Source organism: Ixodes scapularis, unplaced genomic scaffold, assembly GCF_016920785.2.
Source record: "Ixodes scapularis isolate PalLabHiFi unplaced genomic scaffold, ASM1692078v2 PGA_scaffold9__187_contigs__length_104089568, whole genome shotgun sequence".
Classification (NCBI taxonomy): Eukaryota; Metazoa; Arthropoda; class Arachnida; order Ixodida; family Ixodidae; genus Ixodes; species Ixodes scapularis.
Genome location: NW_024609884.1, coordinates 10298631 through 10314293, shown reverse-complemented (window position 1 = coordinate 10314293; position 15663 = coordinate 10298631). Strand labels below are relative to the sequence as shown.

Below are 15663 nucleotides of genomic sequence, written 5' to 3'. Positions count from 1 at the left end.
CGCGCTCGCAGCAGAGGACGTCGGATAGGCCGCCGCTGCCAGTGCTGTGCGGTGAAGGCCCTTCGCGATGTGCTCTTCTGTGTGGAGGCCAACGCCGGAGACGGGAGCGAACCGTCGACGACGAACGCAATTATTCGGCGTGCTCCATGCTCGAACACCAAAGGCTCCTCGCCATAGGGAACAACCACGGGGAATAGGGAAGTGGAGCAGGGAAACGCCAGCCGGGTTGCCTCCCGCCGTCAACATCTTCCTCTTCGGAAGTGGGAGTTGAAAAGAGGCCGCTTTTGGAGTAACCGAGTCGCGAATGTTTGGGCGGCAGTGGATCAACCGAAGCCCGCGGGATTTCTCACTTGGCAGTCGCATTTCCCCCCTTCTGGAAATTTAGATTTTTTTGTTTGTTCCCAGACTGGTGGCGCCCCTGCTCCTTTTATCGATCCGATTCCTCGTGGCCTTTCACTGTGGCTATAAGGTTCGGTGTTGCATTGGATTACGTAACGCCGTGCCGGTCACGCTACTCGAAGGGCATGTTGACATAATTTGCTATCGATTCTTCTCTTTGTCTTGCAGTAGCGTGTTGAAACGAGGTATCGATAGGGCGGGGGACCAGTGTTTGGAACGTGGTGTTTAGGCGCGAGGTCGCGATCCTGAGACGCGCAACGACTTCTTGGCTCCCCACCGCGCCGTGTTGTCTAGGGCATTCCTACGGTTATCTCGCCTTGGGCTGTGGGCGTATATGGCTGAAGGTTGCTGTCAAGGTCCGTAGTGTAGATAACAACCGAGCACTACTGGCTTCATCCGCGGAAAAATTCCATCCATCGGTTACTTTATCTCGTCCTCTTCGTTTGTCCGACTGTCAGCTCATTCGAAGGGGTCCCTATCTAAATTCGCAGGGGTTCGAAGGGGTCGAAACTCGTTTCGCGGAATTACGTTTTGGGGACAACTTTTCATGGACACACGTTTCGTCGAGACGAACGTTTCATCGACACTCGTCACGGAAATTGCACGCTGTAGGGACATTTCGTCGCGCCTGTATCACGGGTGCGTGCTAACCCATCCGGCCGCCCCGTTTACGCCGCTTCGCGGCTACAGTCTGCGGCGGCTCATGACAAAATGTTAACCCACCTGACCCACCCGTACAGACAGCTTCGCGGGGGCAATCTAATATAGCTTATTACCAAAAAAAAAATCCTAATTTGAGTGGTTGATGAAACGATTTGTCGATGAAACGATTTGTCAACGGAACATCGCGTGTCAATGAAACGATCTGTCGATGAAACGTCGTTCAATGAACTGATTGCCACCGCATTCGAAGTGAGAGCGGACCGGCACCCAGTTCTACGAGGAGCTGTACTGGAGGCAGGGTAAAAACGGACGAAGGCCAGGCAGTCGGAATTCGAAAGGATGCAATTACCGCCTCAAAAATTAAATGAAGTTAATAATGGAGATATTCGCGGAACATCTATTAGCGTGAACGAATCAGTGCATTCATTTTACTCGTTAAACGCTCACATTTGCCAAGTCCAGCACGAAAGTATTGGTTTACTCAACTTTGCTCACAGTGTTTGTGACAGTACAATGAAAAGATTCAGTGGGGTCTGTGCCCATCGTTAAGCATATTGGCCTTGATCCTGACCTGTCAGTTTCCATGAGGCTTGCTTTGCTCGCGTAATTGTTTTAGGTCGTAGCACGAGCAGGCCGCTTTTGCGTGCGTGGCTGAGCTGAGTTGATTGAGACCTGAAATTCTCGCGTCTCGGGGTCGCTGACCCGCCCCATGAATAGAAAGATGCGTCAGCGCTTTGAGACGACTGTCTCGATCCTTCGTACACCGAAGTCGCGCGGCGATCATAGCCAGGAGCGCAGCTACGTACGCTACAACGAAGCCATGGCGTCGTGACGGCCTTGGCGGCCCTTCGGTGTTTGCGGATCGAGCTTCCTCGTCTCAAGCGCGTCACTATAGACAATGCCGCAAGCCGCCGAGTATGCGGATGCGGCGAGCAAACAGGTAACGCCAGACCGGCGCTCCACTACCTCGGCTGTCAGCTGACGCAACGGTTTGCTGGAATCCCTGGGATGCCTACGTGAGCGTGCTCAGTTCTGCACGATGTTTCCCGCGCACCGTCTACCCAAGTCTAGCGGAAACGCGTGCAACGCTAGCGGGAGTTGGAAGCAGTGGCATCACTACTGGGGGGCGGACCGCCCCGAGTGCAGGGCTCAGTGGGGTGCAGCTGGGCAGTGGAAAAAAAAAAAAAGGGGGGGGGGGGGTTACCGCCCCGGGTGCCACTGACTATAGTGACGCCACTGGTTGGAAGCTTGGCTGTAAGATCACGGAGATAACTTAGAAGATCTGAAAAGCGTTCCGATTGAAAGACTTGACATGTGCTTGTGGCCGCCGACACGAAAAAGACGAGACTTCAGGCTTCCAGGGGGTGGGGGGTTTGACTCGGAGTTGCGAGTATACTTTATGGTGCGCCCTAAAAGGCCAGGCACTTTCGTATCTTGCAAAGCTGCTGCCGGACCGCGAACATCCATAGCAAAGGGTGAACGGGGAAAGCGCTATAAAGATTAGCCAGACGCAGAACAGGCGACAGAAATCGAACGAAAGAAAGAAAGCGGAGTGCAGAAATGACGAGGATATCCGTCAGCAGCTCCGCCGACGCGCGATTTCCTTTCCACTCTGTTCCCAGATAAGAGCGACTTACAAGTCGCACTATGTATACGGTTGGGCGCCCAGAGCGACTCTCAAAGAGCCTCTCACACTTTTTCGTTAAAACTTTGCTCTGTCTATGTCTATGCCTATGTGCGTGTGCATGTGTGCGTGAATATGTTAATGTGCGCGTGTGCGTGTGATTTGGCGTTTCAAAATTCCGGTGTGTGTGTGTGTGTGTTTTTTTTTCTTTTATTGGCGGTCATTCGATCGCGTTTCCTAGCCATCCATCGCGCCTCGGCACCTTCTCAAAGTCTCCCTGCCGCAGCAGAGTCAACGTTACGACCCCGGCGACAGCGGGTGTTCGCTCGGACGCTATTTAAAGAGGCCGGCCCAGCGGGGAGCTCGGGTCCGTCGCCGTGACGCCTTCCGCCCGTCAACTGGCACGCCGCGCAGACTGCTATCGACGACCCGAACTGGGTCCCGGGACGCGGTGTCGTGAGCCCAGGGCGTCAACGCTTGGGGGTCGACACGGCAGATACGTATACTTCGCGCCAGGTTCGAGAAAAGGTACCCGTGAAAGGCTCAGGTCGGGAGCGGTATGGCGTCGAAAAAGGGCAGACTTTTTTTTTTTTTTTTGAGTCACCGAGGGCTTAAGAGAAAGCAGGGTGTGGCCAGAGCCTGCTGCATCTCATTAGCGCCCCGCAGCCAATGAGATTGCGACATTAGCCAATAAGAACGCCAAAAAACTAGTCGCGAAGCAAGACGCGTGGACGCATCTCCGGAACATTTCCAACGTCTCTGGTTGGGAGGACCAGAACCGTCCAATGCATCTACTAAGGGATATTTTGAAATCACCAATCTTGTGAACCGATACAGTTCATATACGTGCCAATCCGCAAAAGAAAAGAAATCCAGATTTCTCTTTTTCTCTTCTTTCTTGGTAGAAATAAAGTGCTTGCCACACTCTAAAAAAAGCCCGTGCGTCTACTTTCACGCACACCACTCGAAGAGCCAATCAGCGCAACTTACGGAGGCAGCTCAGCGAATGACAATGCGGAAGCGGAAACATATGTTTAGACCAAAAAAACGCAGTCCGAGTTGTGACATTAAGCAATGCAAAAAAACGTCACGCTTGCATTGCTTAATGTCACAACTCAGACTGTGTTTTTTTGTCCAAACATATGTTTCGCCATCGTCATTCGCTCAGCTGCCTCCGTAAGTTGCGGTGATTGGCTCTCCGAGCGTTGTGCGGAAAAGCAGACGCACGGGCTTTTTTTTTTTTTTTTTTTAGAGTGCACGTTTCAACGGATGCATTTTGGTGTCAAACGAAATCTTAATAATCAAAATGTGTTTTTTTCTTTTTATTATTATTATTTTTTTTTTTGCGGATTGTCGTTTAATGATCGAGTTCCACTAGAGCGACAAACAGAAACAAGCGACACCGACAGGCCTCGCGCACGTGCAGCAGGATGCACGCGAAGGTGTCTTTGGCAGCCTTGCAATGCAATCACTCGTGCTTACTTCACGAGCACCCAGGGGCTGCGAGCCTGCCAAAGACACCTTCGCGTACATCGTGCTGCACGTGCGCGAGGCCTGTCGGTGTCGCTTGTTCCTGTTTGTCGCTGTAGTGAGACGCTGTAGTGAGACAATGCAAAGCGAACTCGGAAATGATATCGGTCAGTTCATTCGAGGGATTTCCAGGAAAGCGGCTAGCTCACACAAGGTGCTGCCACGTGAGATCGTGCAATGATGAACCGGGTGTTTTTTTGTTTATTTTTTTTTATGTGTACGAAAACAATTTATGTTAAAGCCATGCTCTTGGGAAGAGGCTTCAACTATACGCGAACGCCGCAGCTAATTTTCTTCCAGAGATATAAAATTTCGAAGCTCGATGCATGGAGATAGCCAAGATTTCGCTATGGTACTTCGCACAGCCGTCAATTTCTCACCGAAGCATGCACGTAGTAATAATGCTTTATACTTATTTTATGAAAGCTTTAAGGACATGCACCCAGAATATTAAATATTATAATAATAGATTTCTATGGGATAAAATTTACGAAACACGTCAAATCAACACGTTTTGGAGGCACATTCACACATTACTTACCGATGAACTACTTCATATCAAACGACGCAAAATATATCAAATTTATCATCTTTGAATGTCTTTAACGAATATAGAAGAAAAATATGCTTAGTAAGTATTGCACTTTTGTTACTAATGCGGAAACGCAACTAATGTTTCAAGTGGAAAAAAAAAAAAAAAAACACGCCAATATTAAAAAAAAAAAAAGAACTCGACATTTTATGTGCTTTAAACTCTCCTTGACCGTTTGCAATGTCCTGAACTAACTCGTGATGGCAAAACAATGAGTAACATATGACACCCTTAAGAAAAAAACGACAACAAACCTTCACAGAAATTGAGCTAGCTTGTCTTCGTCACAGGGGCTTTGCCGCACAACATTGGCTCCTTGTAAACATTTTTTTACAACCGACAGACAGCTGGACAACGGTGCTGCTCTATCGAAGTCATGCTGTCCATAGCTTAGTTTTATATTTGTGCTGTCTTCCGTTGCCTGTTGCCCCCCCCCCCCCCCCCCCCTTTTCCCCCTCTCCATGGGCCATTAGCTGAAGAAGGACTGTCGGCGGACCCCACCGCTGCCGGCAGTTGAGAACTGTATGCACAGCGCATTACCGTGAAGCCCAAAGCCCTCACACGAGGAAGGTCTATCACCGCGAAAACAAGGCGAGGGAAATACAATCTGGGGCGCTAAACTCGTCAAACACAAAGTTGGAGCCGAAAGTTCGCGGGGCGCGCCGATTGGACGTCGGCGAAAAAAGCGTGAAGTCATCGTCGTGAGAGGCCAATCGGTTCGCTCTGTCAACTTCGGACCTAACTTCGTGTTTGACGAGTTTAGAGGCCCTGGAGAGTCGGTATCTTGGTGTTCAACATTGTTGTGACGGCAAAGAAACCAGCTTACCATTTCTAAGTATCCATGCGTAAACCACAAGGGTTTTGTTGTTGGGTGTTTCCATGTCAATTGATAAAATGATGGCCCGGGTCATATTTTTGTATGTTTTTGTATAATATAATACTATAAGAAAGTCATAGTCTTGGGAGAAGCGCTCCGGCATATACATGAGTGTTGAGAAATGGGCAACCCCCCATTCCATTCCAATTCCATTCCGAGAAATTAGAGTTTCCGACAATTCCATTCCTTTGAACTCCTCGGAATGGAGACACTGGGCCCATTCCGACTCCTGGAATGGCTAAACGCCACCATTCTATTCCTCTAATTCCTAAACGTAAAAAAAAAAGAGGCCATTGATAGCCCCATTATTACTGTAAAAAAAGCAGCATAAAGCTGCTGACGTTATCAAACGCGGAGACGACTGCAAATGTATGAAAAGCTTCCTCATAGCTCCCATTCTACGAAGCCCAGGCGTGGTCGCAGAAAACGCTTTGTGGCACAAGGTGTCACTGCAGACATCGATAGCGTGAACGAGCGTAAAAGGCTCGCGAGGTGCAACAGACGCCCAAAATTAAAACTACCCATATTCTTCGCAAACGCACCGTATACCCTCCACAGATACACGGTTAGCGTGCTGTTTGTTTGATAAGGCTTTAAAATTGTCTAGTTCGTGCGTGACACAAGAATAACGTATCTTGCTATCTGATTCCAATACTTGCACAACAGCACCGCTAGTGCGCTGTTAGAAGCGACACCGGGCATACCTGCCCCATGAACGCACGCCGCCGGTAAGATGCTCATCCTGATCGAAACGGAAGACTACCCATACCGCACGCACGAACGATTTGCTCGAATGACTGAGTTGAAACAGAGAAAGACAGCAAAGGCAGGTCGAGAGGCTATGAAAGCAAAAAAGGACACAAAAAGAAAACGGGCGACTTGCTGTTTCTATAAAAAACACAAACACATTTTTTTTTTTTTTTTTATTTAGGCATCGCTTAGGGCAGTGGTTCTCAAACGAGGGTTTGCGGACCCTTTGGGGTTCATAAAGGCGCATTCTAGGGGTTCGCGAAGCCCTGCCTCATGAGGCAAGCCCGACAATAAAAGTTGAATTTTTTTCAAATTGAGAAGAGAAGTTCCAATTTCCGGGTGAGTTTTCTGGTGTGTACGTCAACGAGAGAAGTCTACTTCACGTTAGCCCTTAGTTATATCCACTTATTAACTCATTATCATAATTAACATATACCTTTCCCTTCCCCTCACCACCGAACGGGGTCCTCCATCATCTTCGCCGATCCACAAGGGGTCCGCGAAACATCGATGGTTGAGAACCACTGGTCTGGGGCTCTGGGCGACCGGCGTCCCGGCGACTGACGCCGCGGTGTTGCGCTCGTCGCGCCTTCGCCTCTTGGTGCCTCCAGATTTCGCCACCGCAGAACAAACGCTCCGACAGCTGTCAACTTTTTGCTTTTATGTTGATGGTTATGTTCGCTTTTTTTTTAGTTAAGGAACACTGCCTAGAAGCTTAGAAGCAAGAAAATAAAATAATCACACACCTGCACACACACACACACACGCAAAGAATAGCTATTTAGCCTCTCGGCATAGTTACATATAACCTGTTCCACCTTACGATGTACCGCGATGGACGCTACGAGGTACACGAGCCAATCCGTAGTTCGTAGTTTGTCTCGTGACTCCGCGCTCCCCTCGTCGCTACCCCGACCGGAAGGACACGTGACACCCTCCGGTGTCACGTGTCCTTCCGGTGGCTCGTAGTGTCTTTTGCGGTCCATCGTAATGTGAAACGAAGTACCCAGACGTGTACGCCTCCAAACCGACTCGCCGACGCCAATTCGTACTGCACACAGACGTGAAATATACTTATTTGTTTCATTATTACTGAGCTGTCTCCACGTCGTCGCTTCCATTTGTTTAGTCATAACTGAGCCGCTGACGCCACTATTTAATTGACATCGCGCCGCCACCCGCAAAAAGGCGCGGCTCACATTTTATTACGCTGAACCGTTGCCAATGAACTGGTAACCGCCACGTAAGATTACGGTTCTGTTCCGGTTCTGTTAAACATAACGGTTTTGGTCCGGTTTTCGGTTCGGGTTCGGTTTGACACCCTGGTTAAAAGCTTCATGCTAATCGCACATGATTACAACAGCCCCTTCGTCGCGTGTCGCGGCGCCAGGAACGACCCCTTGTCCGTCACCAACTATTCAGTTTTGGTTGCTTCACCGAGGTTACGCCATTTTCACCCTCGAAGGAGTATAAGCTAGTGAGACAATGAAGCCGTCAGACACCTCCAGTGCAATGATGCTGTTTCAAGAGCCACTTGCCATGCGCTAGCGAACTGCGCCATCAGCCCAGCCCTAGATGGAAATCGACACAGCTCGCATAAGAATTGAGCCCCATTCCATTCCCGCTCTATTCCGGGCGTTCCGGAATGGAATGAGAATGGAATAGGAATTCCATTCCCAGCCCATTCCCCTCAGCGATGACGCCATTCTATTCCCATTCCATCCCGGGGTCGCAAAAGTGCGGTATGATTCCGGAATCATTCCAACTCCGGAGTGGCAACTGCGCAACACTGCTATACCTACAGGGTCTTTCACGAAACGCGGGCCAAATCGTTCCTCTGAAAAGTACGCATCACACAGAAAAAGGATTGGTGTAATATCGGTTCCTGCCAAAAGGGAAAATCTAGAAAAGAAATGTGTTTGATATAATTAGGTTAACAATTACTTTACTTAACTTATAATTAATAAATTTAAAGGTACCATTTCAATTACAAACATGGTGGGCATAATTTAAAACTATTAAATCCACCCACATTATAGACATGTAATGCATGGCCAGCCTTTTACGGTGCTCTGAAAAATACTCTCGATTTGGACGTAGATTGAAAAGGGAAAAAGGAGGGGGGGGGGGGGGGGGGTCTTGGGAGGCAACGCAAGGAAACATAAATATCAACCTAAACTAGGGATACCATAACCTTTTATACCGTACGATAGAGCAGCACCGCTGTACAGCCTTTGTCGCTTCTAGAAAATGTCTCTTTGGAGCCTACGTCGTGCGGCACCCCCCCCCCCCCCCCCCCCCCATAACGAAGACAAGCTAGTTAAATTTTAGTGAAGGTTTGTTGTCGTTTTTCTCTTAAAGAAAAATTGACCCCCCTCCCCCACTACACACACACGCGCACACACAATTTTCTTTAACATGTTTTTTTTTTTTTTATTTATTATTTTAGTGTCAGAAGACTACCCAATCAAAAAACGCAACTGCTCGAAACCGAAACCAAAACTGGACTGGAGAGAAGGAAAAAAATATAGGGGAGGAGAAAGAGTTGCCGGAAATCACGTGGCTGTGCAATTTTTTTTTCTTAATTTTTTAGTTTTTTAGGAACCACAAGAAAATGGGTACCATTTTTTTATTGTGTGTGTGCTTTCGATGACCCACGACTTTGATTATCTTTGGTGGTTGTGTCTAAGCCACAGAGAACGGCACGTGACCACGGAGAAGAGAGTGAGCGCAACTCAAGGCGGCCAGTTCTCGATCAGCGGTTTTCGGGCGGAAAGAAAACGAATTTTGAGCCGCAAATTGTGTTCTGGGTAGTTGGGCTCTCATATGTCATGTACAAATAAAAACATTGGCGAGCATAAATACCCTGTCAGTGTCCTTTTAAGGAGGTCATATGTTACTCAATGGTTTGCCATTACAAGTTAGCTCAAGACACTGTAAACTGTAAAAAATAGGCTAAAAAATCTTTTTTTTTTTTAATATTGACGTGTTATTTTGCTACATTTTGAGAAATGATAAGCGTTTCTTCATTAATGACAGAACTGCAATCATGGCTAAGAACGCATTTGAAGATGATCAGTTTGATATATTTTGCGTCGTTTTATATAAAGTAGTGCATTGACAAATAATTTGTTAATCTGCCTCTAAAACGTGATTATCTGACATGTTTCGTAAATATGTTTGCATAGAAATCTTTTATTGTAATTTTTAATATTCTGTGTACACGTCGTAAACATTCAATAAAATAAGTGGAAACATTATTACTATGTGCATGCTTCGGTGTGAAATTGACGGCTGTGCACAGTACCATAGCGAAACCTTGGCAATCTCCACGCCTCGAGCTTCGCAGTTTTATATCTGTGGAAGAAAATTGGTTATGGCGTTCGCATATATAACTGAATGCTCCTCCCAAGAACATGGCTTTGACTCCCGTATCTTTTTACATAAATAAAAAAAGAAAATGATCCCGACCATTACTGCATGATCTGAAGTGGAAAAAACCCCCATTGTCCTCAGACTGTCCAGGCACATTAGTTTGCGCCCCCGTTCAGCGTGTGCATTCGTGCACGTACACGAACACACGCACGTAAACGTGCGCAGACAGAAGTACGCCCGCACTCACTGATATATCACTGAAGCTCCCACTGTTCTTTATCTCTCTTGTTTGACTACAATAATTCGTCTACAGCCAGACGCACAGTATTCGTGAAAACCGCCCACCTGGCTTGCATCATTTAGATTTGAAACATATGTCCCATTTCTTCCTATAGCTTATCATAATTATGAGCCCCGTCAAAGGACCGCATAGTTTGCATTTCGAAATGCAGATCGAGCATGTTTGAAAGGAGGACCCTTCAAAACAACTCTCACTAAAAAAAAAAAACAGAAAAAAAAAACTTTTGAACAACATGTTTTTTTTTATTTTTTATTTTTTTTTTTTTCTAAAAACGTAACGGAAAGTAAACAAATGCAGATAGGTAGAATTGGCCGTCTCTCGGCTCGGACAACGAAGAAAAGTATGCGGCATCGAGCGACATGAGCTAGTGCGACCGCAGAGCACGTCCGCAGCCGTTCAGAACGCCAAGGACGACGGCTGTTGATCCCTGTCCCTGGCGCCGAAACCACACCGGATGCTTTCATCGTCCCGCGGTGCTGTCGAAGCCAGTGCCTTCCCGAGGTAGCAGTCACTCAATTAAATCACGTAGCAAAAAAAAAAAAAAAAAAGGTAAACAAAGCGACAGTTGGAGCATGAAAATGTTTCCCCCGCGGGCGGAAACTCTCTCTCTCTCTGCTACGGTTTGTTTCGCTTTATGTGCGAGCGAAACAGAAGTTGCAAGCACGAGCATATCGCCCCGTACTATGATTGCACTGCACGAGCGCGTGTGCTCGGCAGGGACGATGTAAGCCCGAAGCTCGCTCGTGTATACCTTCTGCTAAGCTCACACTTAAAACGAAACGGAGTATTGGCGACGTGCGCGACCGAAAGCACCGCTGTGGTCGGCCTTCCACGATTGGCCGAACGCTAACTATGACGTCAGAAAAGGATTTATCATCGACGGAAATAAGAGGAATGAAAGAACTTTAATTGTGACGGTGTTGGCAGTGTTCCTTTGAGAGCGCAATGATTTCAGGCTTCCACCATGCTATTTACAAACACCATCGAACTTGTTGTTTGCAAGGTAATGACGTCACAAGGGGGAACCGTAGGAGGGCACCACTAAAACATCTCGCCGCTAAATGTCGACGTGCGCGATCGAAAGCGTCGCTGTGGTCGGCCTTCCACGATTGACCGAATGCTGACTATGACGTCGGCAAAGGATTTCTCATCGACAGAAAGAAGAGGAATGTAAGAGCTTCACTTTTGACGGTGTTGGCAGTGTTGGTTTCAGAGCGCTATGATTTCGAGCTTCTACCAGGCTCATTACAAACACCATCGAACTTGTTGTTCGCAAGGTAATGACGTCACGAGAGGGAACCATAGGAGGGCGCCACCAAAACACTACGCCGCTAATAGGGAGTATTCACTGGCGGCCATAGCCGTGTGCGAGATATAAGCGCGTGCTGACCCTTACAAAAATCTGTAGTTAAATTCTTTTGAATTTTTGTTGAAAATTTTATGGAGTCCTATTGAATCTCTTTTTAAACTTTTTTTATGTTCTTTAGACTTTGTTTTGACAACTTATTTAACTCCTAGTTAAAATTGGCCACTTAAATTTTTTAGAATTCCTTCTTACATACATTCTTTTGAATTCCTTCTTACATAAATTTTGTTGAATTCCTTTTGACAAAACCGCAGATTAACGTTAAAAAAAAACACTAAATCTTTTAATATATTTTTTAATTTTGTTAGGAAATAGTGTCTTTTTGATACATACACATCCCACAAATAAACAATGTAAACAAACTCAAACACCATCAAGCACTCAACACCAGAAACACAGTCCTGTTGACAGCACCAGAGCCTTATATAGCCTACATATTGAAGGTAATCATTTGGCCGGTGACCACCTCAGCACTTACTAAGTTTTCAAGTCTCCGGTCTCTTTCTCGAAAGTATGTCAAAGGAAAGACAGTGTTTCGAAGTTCGTGGACTCTATCTCTTACTAAAACGCATTGGTACAACTAATAATAATTTCGTGTAGTCGCTAAAACAACATCCACAAAAACGGCTCATAGAACAAATGTTTATCGCTTCTCTGCATAGCACCACTCGGGACGAAGCCAGTAAAGGCGGTTGCTCCACTTTAAAATAGTTATTTTGCTCTTCTTTACTAGTTGAATAGGGTCAATAATGCAACGATTGTCATTTACAAAGTGAGAATGGCAGGGCGTGTTTTTCGAACGCCTGCCCTCCAGCACGCGCCCCATGCCTTCCGTCGTGCTTTGACTGCGCAGTCGAGCTCGAGGGACGCGAGACGTCGAAGAGTTGTCAAGGATAGAAGGCTCGCGCTGGAGGCAGGAGAACGGAAGCTCCTCCCTATGGTTCTCAACTTGTCAGAGACTATTGAGGAACTTGGTGACTTTTGACATTTAGTCAAGATGTATTATGTTCAATAAAAAGTCAACAGAAAGTCTGTAGCTTTTCTTTTGACACTGGCTCCAAAAAGTCAACTGAATAATTTAAACACGAAGTAAATAGAACGTCTGCAGTATTTCTGATAACACTTTCAACAGGAAGTCAACAGAAAAAAGGTTTAACGTAGAGTTAATAGAAAGTCAATAGAAAATCACAAAAAAAGTTTCAACATAAAATCAACAAACTTTTTGTTGACCATGTCAACAGGAAGTCAGTCGAAATAAAGTAATCAAAGTGAACAAGAAGTCAACACATTTTCAATAAAAAGTAAAAAAAAAAAAAAAATCCGTCATATCGGACCCCGCACACGACCGCAGACCAAATAAAATAATTAAAAATATGTCGCTTTTTATAAAATATTATAAAGAAATAATGTCAATAGGTTTTATTTTTATTTTTTTTATAAATAAGTCTACACAACAAAATCTATTGTTTTTCCTTTTGAATTTTTTTAGAAAATAATCTACAGAAAAACGCCTTTACAAGTTCTTTTTAATTTTTTTATAAATAAGTCTACAAAACAAAATCTATTGTTTTTTCTTTTGAATTTTTTTAGAAAATGTCCTATAGAAAAACGTCTTTACAAGTTCTTTTTAATTTTTTTATAAATAAGTCTACAAAAAAATTCAATCTTTTTTCTTTTGAAAGTTTTTTGACAATAGTCAAAACAAAGTGCGTTTATAAAGGAATTCAGTAGGATCGCGGAAAGTCAATAAGAAGTCTAAAAAAATTAAAAAGAATGTTGAGACCGGTTTTTGTAAGGGGATGGCGAGCTTTCATAGTTCGTTTGCAACGTGCCTTCCACACCATCAAGATTGCCGGCCTTATCAGCCTATTAATGTGAACTCGTTCTGAGCATGCGCTGCAAACAGCGCCCTCAAATATGGCGTCTAGTGAATACAAACTAGAGCAGGGTCCGTACAAAAACTTGATCACAGGTCCAGAGAATCAGCGTATACAGACCGCTTATGATATACTCGTGTAAAAGAAAACTGATTGAAACAAGACGTCACTGCAGTGCTGGTTCCATTGGTACTTTACCCAAGTTCGAGTGGCCCGGTAAGCGATTTCACCACTCATTTTCTTGTGTCGCTAAAAAAAAAAAAAAATCGAGAGGAACTTTAAATTCGTTTTAATGCAACGCCCCGCAGAGAACAGATGTCTACGTGATCCTGCATGTAAATCTCTAATGTCGGCTGCCCCTCTTTCCTCACCTATGCGCGGCAGGCAGCCACTTTCCTGCATCCCACTTTGCGACGTCACTGATCGGGTCTACCAATAACGCAGGACGGCGTTCAAGCAGCCTCGCACCGTCGACGCAAGCCGCGGTTCGCGTGTAAGTCTATAGTAGCGGGCCCCACCTTCCCGAGTCGTCCGCCCGAGGTGAAATAACTCGGCGTTGCGGGGAAGGCAGGCGACCCCTTTTCACGCATGCTTGAACTCGGGAGTTCTCAAAATAAGCGTCCCTCTGAGCGCCGAGGACTCGTCTTAGTAAACGCCGGAGGGGGATCACAGGGATCGCGTATATCCCCATCAAGATGGCCTTTATTCGCGCGAGACCGGCTCCGCTTTGGCTCTCGACTAAGCGCCCGTTTGTTCGTCTCGTTAGGAACACCGTACAGTGCACACCCGCGTCGGAAGTCAGGCATGCACGACGCGATTCGAGCTACTTCTATGCATTGGAAAGGGTCGCCGGGGCACTTGTGTTTTCCGTTTCCAAAACAAGCGTTAGCGTACGGTATGCGTAACGACTACGTAATTATGCCGTGACGTCCTTCCTGTCTACCAGCACCGTGTGCAAGCCGAAGCAAATTTTTGTTTTGTTTTGTTTCTCCTCCGTTTGAGGCGGTGTTTATCTCCTTCCTAACACCCCGAGAGGTGGAGTCATTTCTCAGTACGTAACCAGGCGTTTCAAACAAAATCGCTTTTACTGTTGGGTCATCCCTAAACCACATTTAAATTTCACTCTAAAAAAAGCCCGTGCGTCTGCTTTCCCGCACAACACTCGGAGAGCCAATCACCGCAACTGCGCAAAAAACGCAGTCTGAGTTGTGACATTAAGCAATGCAAGCGTGACGTTTTGCATTGCTTAATGTCACAACTCAGACTGCGTTTTTGGTCTAATCATATGTTTCGGCATTGTCATTCGCTGAGCTGCGTCCGTAAGTTGCGGTTATTGGCTCTCCGAGTGCTGGTGCGTGACGTAGACGCACAAACTTTTTTTTAGAGTGAACAATAAAATTATTTCCCAAGACAGACAACACCCCCCCCCCCCCCCCCCAAGCAAAACAAATAATAAAAACAATTGGCTGCTGCTAGGGTTTTTCGTTGTTGTTTTTGTGTGAAATTAGTGTTTGACGCCGATCATTCCATCTTGAGATGGCGTATGACCAAGGAAAGCGACGAACTCATTCGCTTAATGTGCGTTCCACGTCGATACTTTGAAAACGAAGGATCAGGACTGTCTGCGATGCGAGTTCACCCAAAACAAAGTAACGGCAGAAGTCTGCAATAGGCGGCGTGCTACTTCGAAGGTGGTCCACCGCCGGCCCCCCCACGAAGCCAGCACGTGCAAGGGCGGCCTCTCGTGATCACCTCGACCGTGTCGATAATCACAAAGTAATCCGACTGCTCGTTCCTTCCTCCTCGACTTCTCCCGTGTCCTCTCTACTCCTCCCAATGCGCCCGAGACGATCAGTCTGTTCCCTCGAGTCACAGTCACAAATCATTCAAACAATCATTACATCTATGCATTGCAACTATAATACTACACGCGGCATTCTCGGATAATTCGAGTGACGTCCCATAGAAGATAAATCCTACCCGCTCTTTCTTTAGGCACGCTGACTGCGTCATTGACTTGTAATATGCTTGCACCCTGCAAATACTTTTTTTTTATAGCGCCCAGATAAAAGATTTTTTAGAACGAGCAAAGAGTAAAATCTCAAGAATAGTGCCGCATCACCTGATACACCGACGCGGCACCAGTCAAACTTAATTATTCCCACAACTGCGGTAATCACCCCAACATATGTCGGTGCTCCTCGGCGCTATCCGTGAGCCGAGGCACGCTGACCCCATCGTAGTGTGAACAGGGTCGTTAGGGTCGTTTTGCGTCAAACAGTGCGAAGGTATACTGGTCCTCATGTGCC

The 15663-nt window shown here is 46.3% G+C and overlaps 1 protein-coding gene across 1 annotated transcript in view; it reads left to right on the top strand.

Moving 5' to 3' along the window:
• LOC8037325 (tubulin polymerization-promoting protein homolog) overlaps positions 1-15663 on the top strand; it is a 38250-nt gene that overhangs the window by 305 nt on the left and 22282 nt on the right. The window lies entirely within an intron of this gene.